The 26,887-nt window shown below is 33.5% G+C and overlaps 1 long non-coding RNA gene across 1 annotated transcript in view; it reads left to right on the top strand.

The window, feature by feature from the left end:
- The window catches only part of LOC119189029, a 44,898-nt gene extending 22,426 nt beyond the window's left edge, over positions 1–22,472 (top strand). Inside the window, exon 3 of the long non-coding RNA XR_005112217.1 lies at positions 22,008–22,472. This is a non-coding gene — a long non-coding RNA (uncharacterized LOC119189029). The remainder of the gene's footprint in view (positions 1–22,007) is intronic.
- The last annotated feature ends 4,415 nt before the right edge of the window (positions 22,473–26,887 follow it).

A 26,887-nucleotide genomic window follows, 5' to 3' on the forward strand; every position in this document is an offset into this window, starting at 1 on the left:
AAAATTTATTTTCCCTTTAAAGTTACATTGAATATCTCTTAGAACAGTGCTCCTAAATACTGCAGACATACTGCCCTCGCAATTAATAGTGGATAACTACACAATATCATACAGCAGTCATAAAAATATTTTGCTAGCGCGGTAATTTTTCCAGAACATTCTCAGATCCCTAGTTCTGAGGATCTACAGTCTTTAACATATTTTTTATTTTTTTTTCTTATTTAAGATTCGAAACTCTATGTAGTCCGAGGGTCATCCCGCCAACCCGCAATAAAATATGCGCGGCAGGACGGCGGAATGTAAAAATGTTGTTTTTAGAGCACTTCTCAATAATGTATCTTTAGGAAATGTTAAGTGCTCTCCCTCCATCCGCCTGTATTATTTTATTCGTTTATATCAAGGGTTATTTTGTTTATATTCCATTTATTAATATTACCTTCAATATATATATCTTAAAAAAAATATATACGAGTATAATAACATAGGAATTAATTCGAATCATACTGTAAATATTTATTAAGATTTTTCAAGTGTAGAAGTCATAAATATTATTTCGTATTCGAGCATAATATATAAAACTTATTTAAATTAATATAATTATATACAAGACTAGATTATAGAAAACATGCAAATCAGAGGAAAATACGTGAATACATAGTCGCGAAATATAAATCAATGCCAATATTAAACTAAATTTAGGTCGAAAAATAGAAATTCTCTTTAACTTAGTGAACTATCGGTGAACATTCACTATCAATAAAGTACGAGCCGTTGGGCAAAGGGCGTCGGTGATCGATGGAACTTCTAATTTATACCCAAAGCCCTAAGGCCGTATCGATTACACCGGCTAACTTTGTCGGCCGAATGTGCCACTGTGCTGTGCGTTTTGCAAAATTTCCTACGTTGTCTCTGGAGGGTTGATTCATTATAAAGGATTTTAGTGTGGGAATATAAGAGATATTTAAAATAATAATTTTGTTTTATTTCAATATTTGATATGAAGAAGTGTACCAGAATTATCATTCTTCGTTTTTCGATTAGGACGCTTTGGAGTTTTAACTTACATTTTTTTTTATCTGGATATATCACTGTATAACCCGGTGACGACGCGACGCTGGCAGGGCATGAACTATTATAATATACTAGTTAATATAAACATGGCATGTAGATCATAGAGCAGTCATGCAGAGCTTTGGGACTAGTAATTTACCCTTCTCGTGTCTAAAATGCAGGCACTGGAATGGCTTCGACGTATTCGAGGTCCCGGAGTCATTCTAAAGTGTATGGAGACCACCATGGGGATTTTTAGTCAGTAAAAATCCGACATACCCCGTCTACCTTGTATACAGGGGATCCAAGAGGACTTTCTCCATAAAAAAAAAGAAAGAGGTCATAAAGCTGTCGCGCTCGGCCCTCGACTTCACATATCGCGGCCGAGCGTCGCCGTCACGCACCATTGCTTTTGACGCAAAATATTATAATCTATGAGACATCAGACTTCCATTGACGATTGCTAATTATGCTGCGACATTGCAACGTCATTCGTTCCCTCAAACGGTATTAGTTTGAAATGCCATTACATCCAATTTTTCACCCTATATACAATGACTTCTATCTAGCACAAAGAAGAAAACTAAAAACTATTTACTAATATCTTAGGAGTAAATATATAATTCTATAAACAACATGCTTTTTCTAACTAATTTAGTATTCCATCAAACTAAATGTTAAGCTTAAGCAACTTATACTTTGAGCAATTAATATTGGAGGTAATCTATCCAGAGAGTCCCGCCTTGGCCCGTGGGATGACCCTTGCTTAACGAACTATGTTATCTATTAATACTTAAATGTTAAATGTGTGGAATATTCGTATAGTAAATAGGACGGTATTATTTAAAAAGTTGTGGGATATAGAGTTTTGTTTTAGAGACTTTGGGATACGAATAAAGGTGAATTTGGTTAGTATTATTAATATTATGAATAGGTGGCGTGGTTGTGTACACGATATGAGACTACACAGGGATCCCGGGTTCATATCTCTTCTGGAATTGGTCTTTGTCTTAATTTCCACCAAAATTCACGCCCTGGTGAATTATTTTACTTGTAACCAATATAACCTACAGATATGGGATTTAAAAAAAATAAAGTTCATAATAAGTTATTAACTACATAATAATTAACACTAGGTGTCTGCCCGTGTCACTGCGCGTGAAAAAACTTTTCCTCTATAAAAGTCTCTAAAACACTGTAGCGACCATTGACGTATATTCTATAGACACGAACGTCCATATAAACTATTTGTTCAAAATCTGAACTAAAATGGCAACCAAAACGTCACGGTTATAACCTATTTATTCACTTGGACATCAAATAATTTTACTTATTTGACTAATATGTTTTATTTAAATGCAGATTATACTTAGACTCGAGTCCTTATATCATGAGCGCCATTTCGTACACAACCACTAGCTGTCAATATTGACCACACTAAATTCAGTTTGAATGAATTGCAGTTCAATTTAGTTGGACACAGTGAATGTTTGGAACGCCAAATCTAGTACGTAGTACATATATATCGATGGTATCGACCCATAGCGTCATCTGTACGACGTCAGCACCATCTATAAGAATCTGATTAAAATCTCTTGCCTATGTTTTAAGATAGGACATGGTCTACTCGTGTGGCAAATTTCATCCAAAGCCGTTCAGTTGTTTTTAAGTTTACTTCTCACAAACATACACACATTACTAAGAATTAAGATAGGTATAGGACAAAACTTAAAGATACCCTAAAATACTATCTAAATAGCCATAGCTGTGAAAGTAAACATAGTTTGTAAGGTAACAGAGTTAATGGCGGGTCATCCTATGGGGGCAAGCCCCCGGAGGTTCGATGCGATACAGGATTAATTAGGGAATAGGGGGATACATGTAGTGGTCGGCATGAGACAGGTACAAGCGCGGGGATAAATACTTGACAATACAGTAATTTACGAAAAATACAGTTATTATTTTTCTCATATTCTAAAATATTTGACAATACAGTAACTTACGAAAAATACAGTTTTTATTTTTCTTATATTCTAAAATATTTGACAATAAAGTAATTTACGAAAAATACAGTTTTTATTTTTGTTATATTTTATGTTAGTATCTCCGTAATAAATTTGAAATTATTTGGCACTATATATTTTTTTTAAGTTTATTATAATAAATTCGAGATTTAATCACTTGGGTATTTACATACATTAACTTAAAAGGAATATAAATATATTTCGCAATTTTATTAACACCTAAATTTATCAAGTTTATATATCTAATAAACTCGAGATTTAGTCGTTTGGGTATTTACATCAATCGACGTACAAAGGATGTAATATATTTCGCCATTTTTTTTTTATTTAATTCTATAGTAGGCCAGAAGGAATAAAGTATTGATTTTATATAAGGTCACTAAACCGCTTTTATTTAAAGTAATAGACATAATTCAAACGACACACTTATTCCTTTTGACGTCACGTGTACAAACTACGGAGGTACCTATTCGTCCAGCCGCGCTGTAACCGAATTACCTATCATTTTGATTGAACGTTTGAGAGACTCCGGAGGTACCTATTAGATCGAACCACTATTTACCTGCCGTGTTACCGATCTTGTGTCACTTTTAGAGCTTATAAAGGCATTTTTAACCAATTTACTTAAACAGTGCTTGGTTGGGGAATGTAAAATTGTTAAAACTAAACAGTGTTTGTCAAAATGCTGATAAATGACGATATTGGAAGAGGTAAATATTTATTTGCATTATTTATTTTATAATTTTAATAAGGAAATTAAAAAAAGAAACAGAAAATGCAAAATATTTTAGATACATTTGGTTTCATAGGTAATAAATTGTACATTAAATGATAAATAAACAAAAATATGTTCTAAATTCAAATATTTTCAACATGTAATTTTATTAAGTAGAGGTATAATACCATTCAAGGGATAACGGCCAGGTACAATATGAAAAATATGCACACTAAAATAAGGGTCTGGGACACAATACGCGTCTTAAACAAATATAAGAAGGTGGCCGGTGACCTTTGTCCCTTCGGAGTGTGCGTAAGGGTCTGCATCACACCGACACAGTCGAAATGGTTGTTTGCAAATGTGACCCCATAGAGTTACAAAAGTTTTAGAGTATCATTGCAGTGTTCTTAATGTGTAGTACGCGGAATAAAACTAATATGAGTATTTAAAATTTTACTGCCTTGGTAGCGTAACTGTATTGTGTGGGCAGTGCCACCTCTCTGAGTACTGCGTTCGAGTCCCGGGTCGGGCAAAGTGATATTAGGTTTTTCTACTCAGTAACAGTCAGGAATCTGAATTTTTTGTGTATTATGGTTATAGACTCGCCCCTATCACATCATGAGACGGAATCCACATGTCGAAAAGTGAGTGCCCTGGTTACACCTCTGTATACCCCTTCGGGGGAATAAAGGGAGATCTGTGTGTATTTTTGTTGCTAAAAATACTTCCCATTTTTTAATAAAATTGTGCATTAAAAGCATCAAGTTTTTTTTTTCAGTAATACCAACGTTTTGATTTTAAGAATACTGAGATAAGGGACATTAATGAGCACTGGGTAACTAAAGGGAAACAACATAATGTATCAATAATCATCTCTCAATATATAGGGCGCATGTCACGGAGTATGGTGCTGTATTTTGTCATCCAGAGTTCGCCTGTTCTCACTGTCCTTAATTTGACTTGTCCATTTCGTTAATTGTATAAGTATAAAATGCGCCCTACTTATTGAAAGATGTCCAAAAAAAAAAACAAAATATGGTATTTAATTACAAAATTAAGCAAAAAGAGAAAAGATATCTTCTTCAATTACAAAAATAAATCTTCAAATAATACTCAATTCTGTCTAAAAGTTCTTAAGTCTACGTATTTTAAGCCCGTTAAGGCCGGGCCACCTTCCGATACAATAACAGCAGACTGTACCCTTTCTTTGGGCCGGGTCGGACCCGTGATATAAATTGCGGTGTCCAATCGCTACTGTCCCAAACGCTTGTTTGTACCTTATATTGTTTTTGGACCTTTTGTTTTTGTTTATTTAACATTTATAGTGGAAATAAATACGGTGTTTCAGTAAATTGAAAAACGGTTATTAGGTTTAGAATATATTATTAAAGAAGTACAGTAAATGTACAATTATATTTTTAGTATAACTATTGAAATGGATGTTTGCTTCGATAATCATGATTCTACGTTACTGATTTTTTTATGATCATCACGTATATCCCTGAAGAGGTTTGCAGAGGCGCAACCATGGCACCCATTTTTCGCTAATTGTGTTCCGTCCCATGATGTGATAGGAGGCGAGCTTATCGCCATATCGGGCACAAATTTCAGACTCCGGGCTAATACTTAGCAGAAAAATCTAAATATCATTTTGCTCGGCCCGGGATTCGAACCCAGGACCTCAGAGAGCTACCGTACCACGCATTCAGTACAACGACGCCACCGAGGTACAAAGATGTTTTTATTTTAGTTGTTTATATATTACATATTATTTAATGCTAATCTAGTTTCAAAACGCTCACAAACATCCACAATTCTATCAATTTAAATCACTCTCATACGAAACAAATACAATACATTCAAATGCAATAAAACTACTCCATACATGTTATTTGGCGAAGCGGCCGCGATGTAGGGACTTTTTCATTTCCTCACAAAACATGTTGTTTTTATTAAAACATAAGAGCGGACACGGCTCTGTTTTATTAAACGTGGATTATGCATTATTGTTTTGAGTTGAGCAGTTGACTTATAATATAATGCACTATTTGCTTTGAGTTTTGTCGGGTTTGGTATAAATGCGAAAGTTTGGGCAGATTGGATGTTAAAAGTAAATTAGAAAAAAGTAGTAGAATTTAGGTAGGAATATAATGTCATAGCTTTATATGTTATTTTTGATACAGAAAATGCATTAAGAAATAAATATTATTGCGACTACAAATTTATTATTTCATTTTATATGCAAATAAAAAATAAATACACGGTCCGCCTTAATCTCCGAAGGTGTAGGCAGAGGGCATCAACTTTTAGCCAAGTGTGTTCCATGCCATGATGTGATGAAGCCTATGCTCATAACGGCTACAAATTATAGTCTCCATGCTGGTACTGAGCAGAAAACCTCAACATCACTGTGCCCGACCGGGATGTTAATCCGGGCCCTCAGATTGCTGTCGTTCTGCGCACGCGAGGCTTTCATTTCAATATATTTTATAGGTGTCCTTTTTTGCTTCGGTAGGCGAAACGGTAAGCGGCTCAACGCAAGCCGCGACTTACCTACTGCCTTAGATGATATGCATTTTATTTTTATTTAAATGACGCTAAAGACAGCCCTAGGCAGTTACACCTCGTTATTACGAAACTCGATGTACCAGGATGACTGCATTACATTTCACACACACACACGCCATCACGCATTTATCTCCAAAGGGGTATGCAGAGGTGCAACCAGGGCACCCACTTTTCGCCAAGTGTGTGCCGTCGCGTGATGTGATAGGGGGCGATATGGCGATCCTATCGCCATATCGGGCACAAATTCCAGACTCCAGGCTGATATTGAGCAGAAAAACCCAAATATCACTTTGCCCGACCGAGATTCAAACCCAGGACCTCAGAGCGCTGCCGTACCGCACATGCAGTAAAACTATACCACCGAGGCAGGCATGCATTCATTACATTTCCTTGCATTATATTTTAATTCTCAGTATAGTCTTGATACATTGATACATATAAGCTGACATGTCGATTACTGGACTTCCTTACTTTATTATTTTACTTCACAGTTTAAAACGTTGACGAACACAATACATTTAAACTAATATAAATTACAAGGAATTTCTTGTATACATAATAACATTGCTATGTAGTTAAATGGTTTATTTTTATCAAAACCGTTTACCATCAAACTTTTTTCCGTCATGTTGCTTATTAGGCCAAGTTTTTCCTCAGAATACCCTTTCTCTCCAATTAAGCCCTGACGAGGTAGCGACCCAAATGTTTTTATCTCAATACAAAACAACTAAGCAAATAACTTCACTAATTTAATCCTTGCGAAAAGCTTGCGATATCTGTGCCTAATGTATGCACAGCGGATGTGCCTTCCGTGCTCTGTTTGTGAGGATAGTCCGCTTGAAAGACGATTACTGTCTTAAGTGATAATAATATTAGCCCTGTATTATATACTTGTCCACTGCTGAGCACGGGCCTCCTCTACTACTGAGAGGGATAAGGCCTTAGTCCACCACGCTGGCCTAGTGCGGATTGGTAGTCTTCACACACCTTCGAAATTCCTTTAGAGAACTTCTCAGATGTGCAGGTTTCCTCACGATGTTTTCCTTCACCGTTAAAGCGAACGATAAATTTACAAAGAATACACACATGATTTTTTAGGGCCCCTGGGATTTGAAGTCTTAAGTGAGCATCGATATATATGTACTGAAGAAAGCAGGCGAGCTAACGGCTTATCTGATGGTAAGTGGTTACTGTCGTTTATGGACGTCTGCAATGTCAAAGGTACAAGCCGGTGCCTACCGTTACAACTTTTTTATTTTTGCAAGATTATAGTAGCTACCTATTAGTGGAAAAAATCAATATGGGTTAAGTAGTTCCTGAGATAAGTGCGTTCAGACAAACAAACAAACTCTTCAGCTTTATATATTAGTATAGATGTTACAAATACATTAAAATCGAAGGACGAATTTTTACCATGACTACGAGTACAAAACAAAATTATAATATTCCAACCATCTCAATACATACTTGCATATTATAATTTTTATGCCATTAATAAAAGTAAATTAAATCCAGCATTAATTAAATAATAAATGAAATTACTTACCTACGTCCATTAGAAGCGATGTTCGAACGAAGCACAACCGGCCGACCCTTTGCGGGCAGTTCTCCCTAACTGTGGGCAGTACACCCTCCAAACAAACTTTCGAACAAAAAACATTATAACTGCACGTTCAGGACGTTTGATAACCGACCTAATACTATTGTGATAGGGTTGGAATTTTACTGGATAACATTTTGTGGGCAGTTGGACCCACAAGCAGGGGGATGGTCGCGGATCGACCCATGGCTAGTGGTATTGTGTAGTTTTGATTTACGTATTCGCGTAATATTTCCTTTTTGCTTTATTTTTAATTGAGATAGTAAGGAAATTTACGTTATATATTCAAGGATATATGCATTGGATGCATAAAGCAGCAAAGCAGGCTTTGTTGCGTACCTTAGGAGAGACCTATGTCCAGCAGTGGACTGCAACGAGCCGATGATGATGATGATGATTCAAGGATTGCTTCAACGAATTAGATTTATTATGATTGCATTGGTGAGGTCACTGGTTCGATCTCCGGGTCGGGTGAAATGATATAAGACTAGTGTGGCTAGTTTTAGCTGGAGTCTGGTATTTGTGCAATCGATATGGCGAAAGGCTTGCTATCACATCATGGGATGGAACACAAATTAGGAACATTGGTTATGCATCTACCTACCCTTTTGGAGATTAAAGACGTGCATATGTCTATTGTGCATTTTATACTATAAACTATTGCAATATAACTTTTAATCTTGGAAATATGTTATTAATATGTAAGCTTAATTATGTAAGCCTAGGATGATAGTCTTAGCACAAGTTAACGATCGTTAAGTCCTACCGATACTATTAAATTAGTGAGTTTGATAAAAAAATTGTCGGATAATTTCGTTATAGTTGTATCAGAAGGAAATAGTCCGAGCATGGACAGTGGAATTAATTTTTACACCGAGAAATAAATCTCAGTTAAAACACTACACATCTCACAAAAAACGGATATACAAAACAAATCACAAGCAGTGAGAGAAAAAATATTATAAGTAATCATAAAATTCAGGACCGTATAAAATAAGCCCTAAAAACTATAAACAAACATAAAAAAAGTGTAAAGTACTTTTATTTCAAGAGACTGTAAAACAGTCTTTTTTGAAAATCAAAAACAACTACATCTCGGACAATTTTCACATTAAACCAACATGAAAGTTCGGAATTGCTTTGTATGACCCTTTTTTCTTAACATGACAGTGACACTGTTTACACACGTAGCCAGTTGAAGAAATACCCCCTCATGTACGCGTTAACTTGACTTACGTGTGGTGCGCGGGATAGAAAAATAGAGGTATTTTAAACCAACGGAGACGAGCTAGATACTCGTCAGACGTTAACAGTAGCAAGATCTGAACAGCAAAAAAATGTAAAATATACTTTTTAACCGACTTCAAGAAAAGGAGGATTAGATGATAACAGTAACAAGATCAGAACAGCTAACAAAGATAAAATATACTTTTTAACCGACTTCAAGGAAAGGAGGTTTTCAATTCAATTGTATTTTTTTTTTATTTTTAGATGATAACAGTAGCAAGATCACCTGAATAGCTAAAAAAGATAAAATATTGTATATATCTTTAAATATATACAATATTTAATTTATTATTTATTTAATATTGTATTTATCTTTTTAACCGACTTCAAGAGAAAGAGGAGGTTCTCAATTCTATGAACAACTAAAAAAGATAAAATATATTCTACTTTTAACCGACTTCAAGAAAAGGAGGAGTCAATTTGATTGTATTTTTTTTTATGTTTGCTACCTCAGAACTTTTGATTGGGTGAAGCGATTTTGATGATTATTATTTACGGGGTAATTTCGACATTGCGTTTATAAATAAAACTATATACTCGTTTTACCATTACCTCTGCTAACATTGTGCCAAAAATCACGAATATTTCACTGCCCGGTTTTACTTTTTGAGTTTTTTAATTATTTTGAATTTTAGTGCAAATATGGAATGTGCGTTAGTATTTCTAATTGAAAGTTTGATGTTACCGCTGCAATGAATTCTCTGAAAGTATTAATAGTTGCATTAGGGCGAGTAGAATTATAAATATATTTATTTTGTTCAAAAACACTTTTTTATTTTACGTTTACAGTTCGGATAACTTATTGTAAAGTATTATTTTTAACAAGATAGCTATGTGGTTTCTTTAGTGACGCAATATCGAAATGACTATAATCATTCAAACATAAAATATAACAGAAAAGAATAAATAATTCCTGTTATATAATGAATTAAAAGAGTTACGTAATTTATTGACATGAAATTATATTATTTATTATAATTAATTTGATGGATAAAGGCCTTAATCATAATATTTTTCGACTAAATCGCTCCCGCTACCGCCTTTACTTTGAAACACAGTCGACCACGAGCCTCGGGGGCGTCCGTGACAGCATGACGCGGGTCCGGCCCGGTCCGAAATAGATATTTCGCCAACTGTCGCTTATTTGTGCCGTTTCCGAACGAATTATGTACATGACTGTACCTTTTGTTAAGTTCTTTTTCTACGTGAGTGGAATGGTTCTTTAAAAACATTTTCTTATAAGTAATGGCTGGTTCCAATACGAAGGCTAATTGGAATATTTGTAGTAATTTACAATATATTAAAAACTTAAATTCAAGTTTCTCAACAATTTAAATTACAGAAATTTTATAAATATACTGAAATATGTAGAAATTATTCGTAGAAATACCATAAAACATATAATGAACAGCGGCCTCTAGCGGTGAGTAGCATGTAACCGTGTTGTTGCTAAATTTGTTCATAGAGGGCGTTACGGGTCTGTACTACATTTTCAGACTATTCGTAGTCTAAAAAGAAAAAATCTGTTTTACTTTTTACGTAAATAAAAATTATTGTTTTGCTATTTTTTATATTGAATCGTAAGATCAAAATTACAATTACGGCAAAAGTTTTGCAAGTTCTTAATACATCTATATAATATAAATAAATGTAGTAAACTCTTTCTACCCCTTTAAACACATTGCGCGAACAGACGAGTGCGAGTTTGGCATGATTAAAGTTCATATAGAGAAGTGCAATAATACAATTTTTGTTTAATACATTTGTAACAAATATTATTAAAATCGACGGTAATTTAAAAAAAAAAACCTAATGAATATTTTTTGCGTAATTTTTATCCTTATCAAAAAAAATATATTTTAAAAATCAAACCGAAACTAAAACCCTACATTGGTATATAAAATTCAAAAGTTCCATAACAAATAATCAACTCTATGAAAATCTTTATCTTAAACTTGCAAGGGAAAGTTGTCGGGACGCGAACTGAAAAATGCAACGAACTTTTGTAGACAGGGAAAGTGAAAGACGTCTTCACAGCTTCGAAGCTTGTTTTTAAGTGATTTGTACTTGATGCCCCAGTTTTTGATGAGTTAATGAATTTGCGCTGTGTCGCTCTTTTTATTAGCTAGTTACGGTTCATTTTTCAATCTGACATCCGTAGAGGCGTAAACTGATCAAATGTGAAAGTGTAACAATACTTATTTTATTTATAAAATTGTAATGATTTTATTTTAGTGATAAATAGATTATAGGCAATACTTTGTAATTCAAAGTGTTGGATGGTGTTTCTACTGTTTATGGGCGGTCGTATCGCTTACCACCAGGCGAACGACAAGCTCGTCTCGTCATTCAAAGCTATAAAAAAAACAGATACGAAAGTATCACTCATAAGAAGTTGCGCACACAGCTTTTAAAACTATTAATTACAATATCTTCATAGGATTTTTATTCATAGGATTATTATCATAAACCGAGAGACTCCTATGTCCTTATAAGGTAAACATAATATTAATATGATTAAATTATATATATTAGTACGCATATTTTATTTTTATCACTTTTTTTACTATAATAAATAATATTGTTTTTTGGTCCGTTAACAATTATCACAATATTTTTCTTATTTACAATATGAACACATAAAGCAACACGCACAATCATAACTACATAATTCTATTGCGACATATTTTCATAGAAACATAAATAACTTATCTTTGAACAACCCTTCATATCCTTCACGATTCAATTTTATCAAATGGGCGTATGGTATTTGAAAATTCATTAGTTTCACAATCTATAGAACATATATTTAGTTAGAGAAGTTTGTTTCTTCTTTTGAGTTCGTTGTTAAACTATAAACGAATTCACTTATACAGTACTTGTCTGCTATAACCCTAATAAAATATATTTAAAATAAAACAATCGGATTTTGTTGCAACTGATTTTTGAAATTTAATTTCTAATCATTTTGATGTTTAATGTAAGTACATCTTATTTTACTTTTGATCTTATTTCTGAGTATTATAAATGCGAAAGTTTGTAAACATTTTAGGATATTTGTAGGAATTAAACGTAGAGAGATCTGAACGGATTAGAACGAAATTTGGTACACGGGTAGACCATATCCTAGATTAACATATAGGCTACTTTTTGTTCCGGTAATTAAGTGTCAGGAAGTAATAGATCTTCATATCAGATTTTTTAAAATAGATTGCGCAGGCGCCTTTCGAGTGGCGATATAAATCGCCATTGTTTTAAGGACTTTATATAACTGTCTCAGTAATATTTAATATTATTTACTTAATAAATAAGAATATAATTAACTTTTTAAACATTTTACTTTTTATGTACTTTTACCACGTAGACTTCAAGACCGAAAAAATAAAAAAATAATAAGTAAGTCCAATTCACTACACAAACATATAAACACTATAACATTTCAGAGCAATTCACATCGCAATAACCACACGTGGCCCAATCAAAACTGATGTCATGATTGACGGAGGAAGCGAATCGCCGACGACGGATATGGGCACCGCCGCCGCTCTCTATCGCCGCCCATTTTAACTCGACGATAAACCAGTTTCTGGCCCGGGAAATGAGTAAATCTGCGCGTAGCCACCGTAGGCAGCCCGTCTGGAGGAGATATAGGCATGGGTGTAGGGTCTTCGCGATGTAATTGTGATTGATTTCTTTTTACTGAGTAATAAGGGCTTTAATATCTATAAAATAATAATAATAATAACATCAGCCCTGTATTATATACTTGCCCACTGCTGGGCACGGGCCTCCATTACTACTCAGAGGGATTAGCCCTTAGTCCACCACGCTGGCCTCTTGGTAGCCTTCACACACCTTAGAAATTCCTATAGAGAACTTCTCAGATGTGCAGGTTTCCTCACGATGTTTTCCTTCACCGTTAAAGCGAACGATAATTCACAAAGAATACACACATGATTTTAGAAAATTCAGAGGTGTGTGTCCTTGGGATTTGAACCCGCGGACATTCATCAGCAGTCCGTCCCACACCCAACTAGGCTATCGCCGCTGTTTTTATATCTATGTTCGTTTTTATTTGATTGTAGTTAGAAAAATATAGTTGATTGGGATTAGCCTGTGTATATTCGGTTCTAACAAGCCGGCATGATTGTGACGAATGCTGAGGGGTAATCATCTCTTGTCTGTATACAGTCTATTGGACTTCACTCCGCTTACCATCATTGCAGTGGGGTCACTTTGCCGTGGATATAAAAGTAGGAGTTATAAAAGTAGGAATTAAACACTGCATCGCCATAAGCTCCATATATGTTTCTTTACATTTCATACATTCTTTACATTTTTACTCTATTTTGAATATAGTCTCTCTTTCTGTTGGCACACTATTGTCTTGTAGGAATATGCTTGGTATTTTCCTTTTACTTTTTACTGATAAAACAGTATCTTTTGGTGAAAGTGGATTCACATTGTTAAAGAACGTGTTGAATGTTGAAATTTTAAGTCAATAAACAACATCTATGTTTTCAAAAATGATATGCTTTAAAAGTTTAAAACATTTCGGTCGACAGTCGAAACCAATTGACGTATAACAGCATTCACGTAGGTCATTACAACTCAATTTTTCACCACCAAACTCTCTTAACACAAATTTCATTAAGTAAAATAACGCAGTGCCAAAAATGTTTTAGCATTTAACCTTTACTCTAAGTTTTCTGATTAGAACGTAGCGCTCTCTCATTTGCCAGTGACGCTGTGAACCTCTAGTACTCACCGAAATAAAACTAACATCCATTCCACCCAGCTTAATACGAGAATTCCAAGCCTTAGTTTATCATAAAACTTTATATTCATTAAAACTGGGAATAAAGCCGAGTTTTCATTTATTTTTTGGAAGATTCATTAATGATTTAATTTAATAAACCTTTAAAAATGCAGGAAAACTTATTTAAGAATGGAAGGGACTGATGTAAAAGGTCCGCTAGGTCGTAACCCAACCTTTGACTTTTCGATATGTGTATTGTTCAACAATTATTATGGTTTAATTTCACATTTAAGGATTTTGGTTTATGTAATAGAGAAATTCTCACGAGAATTTCTATATTTGAAGACTGCAAACCCGTACTATGCTAGCGTGGTGGATTAAGGCCTAAACCGTCTTTGAGGAGGCTTGTGCTCAGCAATGAGGATTATTTAAGGGCTGGCATTATTAATCGTCAATTAATGAATTTACTGAGTTTTTTTTTTTAAATAAAGTTGATATTACATTTGTCAATGATTCCTATTCGAGTATATGCTTTTCTTATTAGAAAACAAATTGAAGAATTCTTATAGGATACTAAATTAGTTTTGGTCAGTAAGAATCGTAATCTAATTTTACAAGAACTAAGCTCTAAGGGTGGTATAATATAGCTTTTATATATTTCCACGTAGAGTTGTGTTTGTCAAATTCAAAACCTTTTTCTATACACTTTTAATTGCTTTGAAATTGTAAAAACTTCCTTAACTAAACAGTAAATTAACGAACAGCCAAGTTACCTAATACTATATGTAGTCCCATAAATAACCGCGTGTTTTAAAAACATTTAAACCAAGTATTTAGCCAGAGATTCAGTTTAATATTCTTTATACCGTACTTAGAAAGCCCAAATAATCCTACATCCATGCAATAAGGGCATGCCGGCATAACAAAAGCGGTCGTCAGTCCATATTATTTGTTGTGCCTTGTACCGATAAATTTTCTTTGTAGCGAATAAGTAGTTGGCATCTCATTATTTCTGCGCTCTCGTGTGTAAAGGAACCATGGCCCACTCACAAATTATATGCTTCGTTGGATTTTTATCTTTTGCACGTTTCTGGTCTGTATACGGTTTTTGTTTACTTTTTGTGACATATAATTAGTCTCTAGTGCTGGTTTTAAAATATCTATAAACTAAGGTAATTTAACAACAGTTAGTGGCAACTACAATGTCCTTCAAACCGGAACACAACAGTGACTACACATTGCTACTTGGCGGCAGAAATAGACAAATAGTAAAGACTTAACCTATAATTACAATTGCACTTAGGTTGATCTATAATATTATAATTTTAATCTATTGCTATGTATTGGTGTATATTATGTTGTTGCACAATACAAAAAAAAAGTGTCTAGAATTCGATTTCCAAAACGAGCTAATATAGTTTTAGTTGAATATTTGACAAAATACACATTATTACGTGCCTAGTATTTGATACTGTACTAGTGTGGCGATTTGGTCATTTCACAGGAAAAATATAATTTTGGCAAACCTCTTTTCTCATAGGTGTATCTTCATAATTTAGTCATAACATGAGACAAAAATAATTTCGGGCATTTCTCTTCAGTTCACATAATAAAATAATTCTTCAGTTTCTAAGACACTTTCGAAATTTGAAGGAATAGTTAATTAACGACAAAAAATATTATGATGTAACATATGCAATGGATCGTACCCCATTCTTAATGACATGGGGTGGACGTGGGTGCGAAACGAGATGGATGTGCGAAAGAGAGGGATGCTGGTCATCAGAATGGCGCCATTTTCGGACGCTGAGTAGAAAAAAATGGCCGCCGTAATTAAGACGGGGTAACGCATGTTGACAACAAATATCTTTACATACGTGAGTTTGTAAAGATGTTAGGGTGTTTTTTAATGTTTGTTGAAATATAGGCCTTGTTCTGGATGAAATAAAACTTATAATCGACATTTCTAATGATCGGACCGATTTTGATGGTAGTAACTACATTTTACTCGCAAAAGAAATTACTGTGAATATATATTGCATACTCTTTTTTCTAATAAGAACCTAAGACTACAATACAACATGTAGAACTCTTGATCAATATAAGTAATACACAAAGCCGTGAACTAGGAATTGAATTTCAACTAGCAATGAGAAAATTTAAACATAAATGAAAAATAAAATTACATTTATATTTTTTATTATTATTACAATCTAAGTATGTTAAGTTTAATTCATTAAAAGCATAAATTTTAAGCGAGTTCCAATTATTCTGGTTGATGACATGTGCGCCTTAAATTTCATATATATCAGAGCTTGATATTTGTATATTTTTAAGAAAATATTTTTAATATACAGTCATGATGTAGTTGTACATGAATTAAATAAAGAATTACTATAATATTATATGTCGTAAGTTTGAATATTTATAAATCAAATTCCTGTATCCGTAATTTTGCTTTTACTTTTAATAATTGCAAAATCCAATATTTTTTAAACACCTTGAAGTTGACTCAAATTCCGTGTAGTTGTTTCTATATTTATAAGTTAAAAACCTATTGTGTGCTAGTGTAACACTTAATAAGAAAATAATAATAATTTTATATCTGACAAGTTTTAACAATAGTTCCTACCTTGTATTTCAGAAGTCGGTTGCCTCCTCCTTAAATAGGGGACCGGCCTATGCTTGATTTTGTACATTATTCTATATGTAATGGTTAATGATACGAAAAAGAAGCACTCCTGCGAAAACTGCATAACAATTGGTTAAAAAATGAGCGAGTAATTCATATTTAAAATATTGTAACGTGCAGAAGTGGGCGCGATGTGGGGATATCGCTTCATCTCTTTTTTTCGCACGCGTCGTAATTCCCGATGACGTCACATGTGGATATTTCGTCTCTTTTCTGTTTCTTGTTAATTACCCCTTCCACCGAAATTCAAAGACTTATAACTTGTTGATTTTTTACCGGATTTTAATAATTCCTTCTGTGTTATAATTTATATTATGTAAATATTTGATAATAGTAAAGAACAAAAATGAGTCCGGTACCCCATTCGAAGAAAAGTAAAACAAAAAGGAACTATAAACTCGTAATTTGAAACAAAATCCAATATTTTTGAAACGCATACAAAGGAAGTTCGTGTACCTACCGTTAATTGTTTCTGAAGGTGCCGCCGCGTGCTAACCGTAGTAATAAATAGTCCCTCGTCAATGTGCATGATTAATGTGGGGTGTGCGCATGATGGAGGCGTAATGCGTGCGAGATTTCATTCATTGCGAGAAAACTTGACTGATGGACCGCCGCGCTCAACACTTTCATTAACATATCCTGTTAAATTATAATATTCATATAAACTAACACTAAATCTGTGAGGTAGTGGAATTTGAATACATCACACTCATAGAACTAAGCTGACCTAGCTCAAAAAAGACGATTTGTGGGAAACAAAAAAGATTTGACAATAATTTAAAGGAATTGGGCGGTCACGGCGCTGGGAAGAATCTTTCTATACTATAATGTCTTTTTCTCGTCATAGTGTTATAAAGCACGCTTTGGAAGATCATTTTTAACAAAATTAGAAAATATATAAATTTTGAGTTAGATCACTTTAGTTCTAACGGTGCGACATATTTAGTCACTTAATTAATTTTTAAATAGTAACACATAAATAAATGGCAAACAGTAGTAATTATTGTACCGTTTTGTGTAATAATATGACAAGTAATATATTTTTTACATAAAAATAAATGCTACATCTTTCCCTTTTTTTAAATGAAATAAAACGTTACTATTCCATATAATCTATAACAATACTAATAGCATAAACTTAAATACTACATCTCCAGTCGAACTATGCTTTTGCGTAGTGTTTCTTTTTATTTAAAATTATAAGTACCACTTCAATTTGTATTGTAATTTGCTATTATTAGTTAATTCAATATCCAACTCACGCTTTTTATAATATAAAAAGAAAAGTATTTATTACAGTTTTATGTTTTTACATAACTAGATATGATTAATTTGAAAGAGTCGAATTTAGAAACAGTTGACGTGGGTACGCGCCTGCCTTTGTCCCTTAATTTGACAGGTTGCCTAAAATTCTGAGCCGTTCAGGTCCTTTTTGACCCGTTTCAAAAGAATGTCGAATGTGTCTAGATGTCCAGAAAGGTTACTACTTTATATAGCGTACTTAGTAATTTTTAAATTAAAACGTTATTTTATTTTTATTTTTTTCGTAATTCAAAAATGGATTTTTTATTCTATTACAGTAGCAATATGTTAATAAGTTTTTTGTAAGCAACTGTATAAAAATTAATGCCAATATTTTTTTGAAATCATCTTCTTTTGCCAAATTAGTTATTACCTAAACGATATTAGCATTTATACTAACACTTACAAAGACATCCCGATCTTCAATATACACCGCAAAGAGTCATATTAATGTCTTATAAGAATAGATAAATATTAAAAATCTTATTAGAATACAATAATAGAGAATTTTTACAATACTATAAATTAAGTATTGTAATATAATGTTGATTGAGAAATAAAACAAACTTATTTGTCATTATTATCATAATAATTACTTAGTCTCTTCCAATACAGGTTTGCATGAAGCGCTCGTTTGAAAAAAGCCTTTGGCATGTTCGTCCTATATCCAATGCAGATAAAACAGCGTTCATGAAAGGTCTAACGGAACGCGCACCAATCGATGCGCTTATCGACAATAATTCTAATAATAATATGAACCCTGTATTATATACTGTCCCACTGCTGAGCACGGGCCTCCTCTACTACTGAGAGGGATTAGGCCTTAGTCCACCACGCTGGCCTAGTGCGGATTGGTAGACTTCACACACCCTCAAAATTCCTATAGAGAATTTGTCAGGTATGCAGATTTCCTCACGATGTTTTCCTTCACCTTTACATACATACATACATAACATCACGCATTTTATCCCCGAAGGGGTATGCAGAGGCGCAACTAGGGCACCCACTTTTCGCCAAGTATGTTCCGTCCCATGATGTGATAGGGGGCGAGCCTATCGCCATATCGGGCACAAATTCCAGACTCCGGGCTAATACTGAGCAGAAAAACCCAAATATTTAAAATTAAACACCTATACGCAAGCGATAATTCACAAAATATACACACATCATTATTTAAAAATCAGAGGTGTGCGCCCTTGGGATTTGAACCTGCGGACATATGTTTCAGCAATCCGTTCTATGCCCAACTAGGCTATCGCCGCTTTGATAATTATAATTGTATCTATATAATTTAAAATTATAATAAAATATAGATTTTTTTAATCATTTCAAAATAGACATGATCACACGCTTATGCCTTTTTAATGGTTATTACGTCACTTTATTAAGTACTATTGTTCATATTAAATATCGACGCAACCATCTAACTCTTATATTTTGACCGCTCAAACATTACACAAGCAATACATAAAGTGCAGATTAATTAACAAAAAGCTACCCCACGTCCCCCACCACCCCAGGGTGGGGGGTACAAACGCGTTCAGATTGCGGCCGCGCCGTCCGCTCAATGATTAACGAGCACGCATTCCGGCCCTGTATCATGATTAATACGTAACTACGCATTGTGAGGGTTAACGTGTGAATCTTATGTACTTAATGTTTTAGGTGTTTTTTGTGTACTCATTGTTATGTAATGGTATTTTGTGACTTGTGTACTTAGATATAGGGGCTTTTTTATTTTTAGGAATTGTTTCCCGTGAGCAGCGTTTCTGAAACCTATATATCGCGAATATTTGATTTAAAACATAATAAAACTTATTTTTGTTGAATTGGGAGCACTGAATACTTGTCTCCTTTTTAATTAAAAATAAGACTTTAGAAACCATAAATGAATATTCGAAATACTCCTGCTAAAAAAGAAGTCTGCTTTCCCTAATAAAACAAAAAGCCGCGAAACCATAGCTAAGGCAATAAACACACACTTTACCCAAAATACATAGCGTTAAATGTAGCGAATTTAACTCGTAATGAATACCAAAATTCCACCTAGATACAACAGAAAATCTAGAACAATAGAAAGATGCGGATGCCGGGCTGTGATTGCATTCCTAATTCGTCCACATACCTTTCTAGGTGTCGGGTTCGGGGCCGGTTGAAGGGGGTGGGGGCGTGACCCCCCAGTCTGGAATTTTGGCGGTTGACATTCCGCATGGTCATTCTCGGAGTCATAATTTTCGTACGCGACGTCACGTGGTATGTGGAAGTAATTGTTTTTGTAGCGGGTCATGCGCTTTTAGTGTTGCCATTTCGGTTGTTCACTATTACAAGATTATGTTGCATTTGATGTGGAAATTGGATTATATTACATGATGCTGTCTTTTTGAATATAAATAAAACAAAAACCATGAATTTTTGTTGTTTCAAATTTTTACCACCATAATATTTTAACCTTAATTTTGTAACATAAGTTAAAATTAACTTAGGACCTTCTAAAAATATGCCATCAATTTATAAGGTGATTCTGGGACTTTTTAACCAACTTCAAAAAAAGGAGGAAGGTTCACAATTCGACTGTATTTTTTTTAAACAATGTATTCGAAAATGAATATAACGGATTTGTGAAATATTGTTTTTTAGTTAACAAAGATACCACTTTTATGACAACATGTCTTCTATTTTTATTCTAGAAAAAATATTTATATTCTGTGTTAGATTTTTTATAATTATTTAAGTTGAAAGAAAATTAAACACTATAGTATATTTTCTTTATTATTATCAATTTTGTCAAGTAAGCTTGGGGACTTGAAAGGTTGAAAATTGTTTTGTTTCAAGTAGTTTAAGCTACGTAATCATGACCAGCATTTTTAGTCTTAGTCATTAAAATTCAGACTTAGATCATTTTTTATCGTAGTCTGATATGGTAAAATCTTACTCTTAAAGTTTCAGTATCTTGGGATAATATTTATTTTACGGATTTTCGAATATTGTTGGCAACCCGATGAGCTTTGGAATTTGGTCCGAGTCTCTCTTATACATTCGCTGGATACTTACATAGAAAACTTTGTAACTTAGCTTTAATTTGTATAGTGTTTTAAAGCTAAAGTCTAATTAAAATATTTTCACATGTCATAGATATTCTGTAGTCTTCTCAGTAGATATTTTATTATAGTCTTTGTAGAGGTAAAGAAGATTTTAAAATTCGAAATATTTTCTGATTTATCTTTTTATTATTTATGCTTTTGCTTTTATTGCAAAATAATTCTGTATTTCCAAAATTTTAAACATATTTTTTAAATATTCCACTAAAATAATTTACTTATTATAAGTAGTGTTGGCGACGCAAATAATTTTCATTGAAATATAGTTTTGGTTTTAATTATTTAAATTTCGAACCCTCGATGAGATGTTGTTTTTTTGTAATTTGTCACTTGAGAGCTTTCCAATGTGGTATGTGAATAAATATTTTTGTTATAACGTTTATTTTAATCTTAACTAGTTGAGTACTGGCTCATCATTAACAATTAGTATACATTTAAAAAAATCATAAAAAATCGTTAGTGGCATCTTTAAACGAAGCTAAGGGAACAAATATAACAAATTAACGTATACTATTCCTGTACCGGTTCGCGAGGAAGGAATTTCTCGTTCACTATTCCGCGTGGTCATTGCCATTTTCATTTCCATGTGTCTCCCCTCATGTCTTAACATCAAGTAGAATTTTACGAGTGGATTTAGTTGCTATTAAATTTTCATTCTTAATTATCTTTTTATTTGAAACTGTTACTTATTGGATTTATGTCTTGATAAAAGAGAATTAGCATGATATAATGTTTATAAAACAAATTAAATTGCTACTATGCAAATTAAATAAATAGAAAAGTGGAAACAAAATTTTAGAAAATATATATATTGGATATTTACTGCAGTTAACCATATAAGATAAAATATTATGATATTTGATACTATAAACTGTTAAAAATATTAGTAAGGATTATTTTTCTTTGCAGGACGTCACATGAAACCTGACATGGAAAATTAAAGGAGATTTGAATTACAAGTCGAGCAAGCTCGTCTATTTGGTAGACTGGGTGAGGAAGGCAAAAGAAGTAGACGAGAGGTGAGGGATTTGAAGAAGACATTCTCCACAGAGGCCTAATACATTTGAAACTAAGATAGAAAATGAATATTAATCTTAGGACGACAGCTCCTGAATCCATTAACTCATGGTAAACATTTACCCCCTTATTCATAGACTTTTATTTAAGGACGGAGTAAAGCTGTGGTAACAAGTCTTTTTCTCAGTGCTGACGGCGTGGCAGTATTCGCAGTGCGTAGACATAGGGCCGTTGTGAGTGGCTAAGATTGAGATACAACAATCAGTACTGAGAAACAGACAGGGGTTGGAGAATGGTCTTCACACGAGGCCTTAAACGAACTTACGACGCGTTCGAATCGCTGCAAAAACGATTGAGACGAGAATTACTATGTGATTTTATATACAAACGTGCGCGTTTAAGATGCGTAGACAGGGCGCCTAAAAACGCGCGTCTAGTTCATATAAAAATGTGTTTATAGGGTCTTATTATATCTTAGATTGAAATCCTTAAACACTTGTGTGCTAATATTGGGTGATCATAGATCATTAAGCATCATTTTATTATCCTAACACTGTAACTCCCTATGTATCACAAGTGAATAATTAATTGGTTGATTGATTCAAATCATTTCTTTATTAACAGTATAGTGCATTAGTTATCAGGTTAATAGAATCCTTTACTAATCAAAAAATATCTTATACATAGTTAACCACAAGGTATATCCTTTGTCCCTTTAAACTACAAGACGATAGGTGATAAAAGTCATAACTAACAAAACATATTTTTCCTGTAGTCAATATTATGTATTTTTAAAGAAATCAAGGGTTTTAATGTAATATAGTGACATATAACGGTTCATGCGTGAATTACTTTGAGCTGCGAGTGCACCTCGGTCGACCGGGAACTTAGTAATAACATTTGGAAATAATGTATTGCTTTCTAGTACTTTTAAACTTAGAGACTGTATAATATGTAAGGTTTTTGCGCGATTAAAATGTGTATAAGTTGTCGTAATATTATGTATGTATGTAATATCGATTAGATTCACTGCACGGAGTTCATCCTCAAAATAAGATATTTATTAAATAATGATTCCAATATTTTGAGTAATTTTATTCGTGCTATATATAGTTCATAGCAGATTCTGTAAAATAAAGTTATTAGTTTGACAAAAATTATTAAAATCAGCACAGATAAATAAAAGTAGTTCGGGGCTTTGTTTTAAACTATCTTATATTGTTAGTGAAAGCAAATTGCAAATTTACTACACGGCCATTGTTATGATATATTCGCCCGACAAAAGCAAAGGAAACGGCAGTATTCGGCCAGACTAATTACATTAAAATCACCGACAGCACCTCACTAAATCACTGTACGTATTATGTACGGTCTCATCTACGTTAGCACACCCATCGCGGATGAATGTATAAATATTCTAAATATACTGAAATTTTACTCGAACACTCTATGGAATTAGCACCATTTCACTCACCACGCGATATCTTACCCTACCACATTTACACAGAGTCGAAAATAAAAAAATCAAAATCGCAGTTACGACATTTTACCACGAGACCCGAATTGGTCCTCACAATCCTTTCTGTTAAACTATTCTCTTTGAATAATTGCCGCATGGACCTGAAGGGTTAGAGTGTATTCATGCGCCCTACTATTGTGGTTAGGGTCTAGGTATGTTATGTACTGTCTGGAGTGGACAATGCGTGACATGCTTGGTAGATGTTCAGTGAACAGGCATATGGGATTAGATTTGATACGTTTTTAATATTGGTAACGAGTTTGAGGATTTGGTTCAATGAATTATTGTTATGTATTCTAAATATACTATACCTAAGTGTTTACGTGAGTATTTCAATGATTTATTGTTATGTATTCTAAATATACTATGTCTATTTTTTTATAAGAGTAGTAATGGATGTGAGAGTTAGTTAAAACAGCTATGAAGAATTGCCACGCAATGATAGCTATTCTTGATACAAATATACATTATAAAAGTTTTGTTGGTCTTATGAGGAAATCTGAAAGAAAAATATGCAATATATACTTGTCGATTCCATCGATGTGTTAGGTAAGGCTGACCGACAAAATTTTTGCTACCATCAAACGACGCCATTTCTCGTTGTTCTACAAATTTGGATTACACTGTAAATTGCAGTAGGTAGTAGTCACTTTATACTATAACTAGGGACCCGCCCCGGCTTCGCATATAAACCTTCCTCCTGAATTACTCTATCTATTAAAAAAAACCGCATCAGAATCCGTTGCGTAGTTTTAAAGATTTAAGCACACATAGGGACAGAGAAAGCGACTTTGTTTTATACTATGTAGTGATACAAGGAAAAATTTTACTGTATAAATATTGGTTACTAAAAAACTATTGTTATCTAAATTCAATTACTTCCATTATTTATTTGCACAATTACATACTTTTACTTAAAACTTACAAGTTACGTTATGTTTGATTATGTTTTTGTTGATTTTAAAGTTTTGTATAATATTGACTGAAGAGAGTTGAAACTATTTAGTGCGTATAAATTCAACAATAATAGTGGATGTTCAACTTCTCTGTTGATGTTTTCTTTCTTAAAGATTTCGTAAGATTCACAAACTTTGGCGAACGGTATTGTGCTATGAATGTCTCACGATATGGAAACTGGAAAATGAAAAGATATTATATTGAATAAACAAGGATCGTAGAAGAGCAATGTGTTTTCTGACCTAAAGAATATGAATAACTATTACTGATAGGAACTCTTTTGTAGGATAATAAACATTATAAGTATGTATATTTTATGAATTCAATTTTGGCCTTACTGAATGTAAAAGCGGAATATTTGATTCTATATATGATAAACGCTGTTATATTAAATCAGGTATGTGTCAAAATACACGTAGATTTATATAAAAACCGATTAGATTAAAATGAAGCAATTATTACAAAAGAAAACAAAGCAATAAACACATTTCCTTAGAGACAAAATGACCGCAGCGCAAACATTCGTCGGCCAAAGTTGAACACAGAAACCGCCGAAATCACGTCCGAGGCCAAAACTACGCACAGTTAAATGGAACTTAGAGCAATAATTGTAACAAATGTAGGCAAGTTTGTTTTTGCTAACAACCATACCGCCCGGGGGCCCTATACCCGTTCCCAACTGTCTGAGATATGTCCCCTTTGCTGCTATCTCGGCGAAATATAGATGATAATCAAACTTCTGTTTCGTGTTTAGTGATGTACCTTATTGGAATCGGGTTGGAATTAGTTTTATAACGTAATGAAGAAAATTTCTAAAGAGGTTTAATTTGTTAGAAGTAAACGCAGAATCGGTGAATGAATTTATATGAAATTTGGCATAAAGATGGCCAATGGTCCATATAACCGGATTCCTACCAACTTCCTTTTATGTAGAATTAATGTGGAAGCTATTTATCATTAGAACTATTTGCAGACCGCATTTATGTATATTAGTACCTATATTGGGTTGCCTTTCGGAACCTTTTCGCAACTGATACCGATAGAATATATTCATATCTAGGATGTTAATAATTCATTAGAATCTGTATTATAGAAGCCATTAATGGTGTTCTTAATCCACCAATTTCAAGGCAGTGAGTATGGCATTGAGAATTTTGCATGAAGGTCTGCAAGAGTCTGTAAAGAACAGCGCTTAGTCTATTTTATTTGTCAAGTATATAGTAGTTAGTGTGATTGCTTAATGCATGATGAACAGTATTTCAGAATAACGCAGTCAGAACAGTCACTATTTATCATTCATTGAAAACAATTTAGTTCAAGTGGTTGATATTGATCTAAACCAGAGTGATATTTACCGCCAACATACTATTTGCCCTTCACGTCAATGCACCGTATAATCTTCGCAATATGGAATCAGAATCGATACGGTAACATCCCTATTTCAAATCACTTATGTATTTGTATTTTATCTCATTTATATCGTTGGTCATAGAGAAGGGTGTCTCGTGTCAATTAATGGTAGATACAATTTTAATTAAGATCGAGGTAGGCAGTCAGTCAAGCGATCTCGTGGTTTCATAATGTGGTAAAGTATTTTATGCATTGAAAAGAAAAACGTGTAATAAAAAAATTGCAATAATTTTAGTTTCGCTGGAGGGATAATATAGATATTATATCCGTCCGAAAAGCCGCCACAGTACACAGGGTGTTAAATCCGTCATAGTGGCCCACTTGAGTGCGTCGTGTTCCAGGATCATCCTATGTATATTCGTTTGCTGTAGGCCGGCATAATTGTGACGACTGTCGAGGTAATCATCTCTCATCAGTCGACATTCTATTGGACCCATTCCACTCACCATCAGGTGCAGTAGGGATATTTTGCCGTGGACGTAAATAAAATAATATTTTGTAGTTTAGTTACAATACTGCATAGAGGAATTATTGTAGTCCGTGTAATTTTATGCTCTTATGACGTGCTAATTTTATAATTTATTAAACTAGGTCTTATGCTCGTGACTAAGTCCGCATGTACACCTGGACTAAATGGCATACTGTGCTTTATGTTATAAAATATTACATGCTAATTTCCTATGACAATTTCATACACACCTATACTGCAGTTACTAGGAATATAAGATTTTTTATATTTACGCGAATGTTAAATATTAAAATTCATCTATTTTTCGGATTTTATCGCTGTGTTTATATTTTAATTTGAACTTGGCACAAGCCTGGGATCTTGTTCTACATTTTGTTACATCGGCTGTTAGACTTCAAGACACTGTAAGCTCATTCT

Source organism: Manduca sexta, chromosome 11, assembly GCF_014839805.1.
Source record: "Manduca sexta isolate Smith_Timp_Sample1 chromosome 11, JHU_Msex_v1.0, whole genome shotgun sequence".
NCBI lineage: Eukaryota > Metazoa > Arthropoda > Insecta > Lepidoptera > Sphingidae > Manduca > Manduca sexta.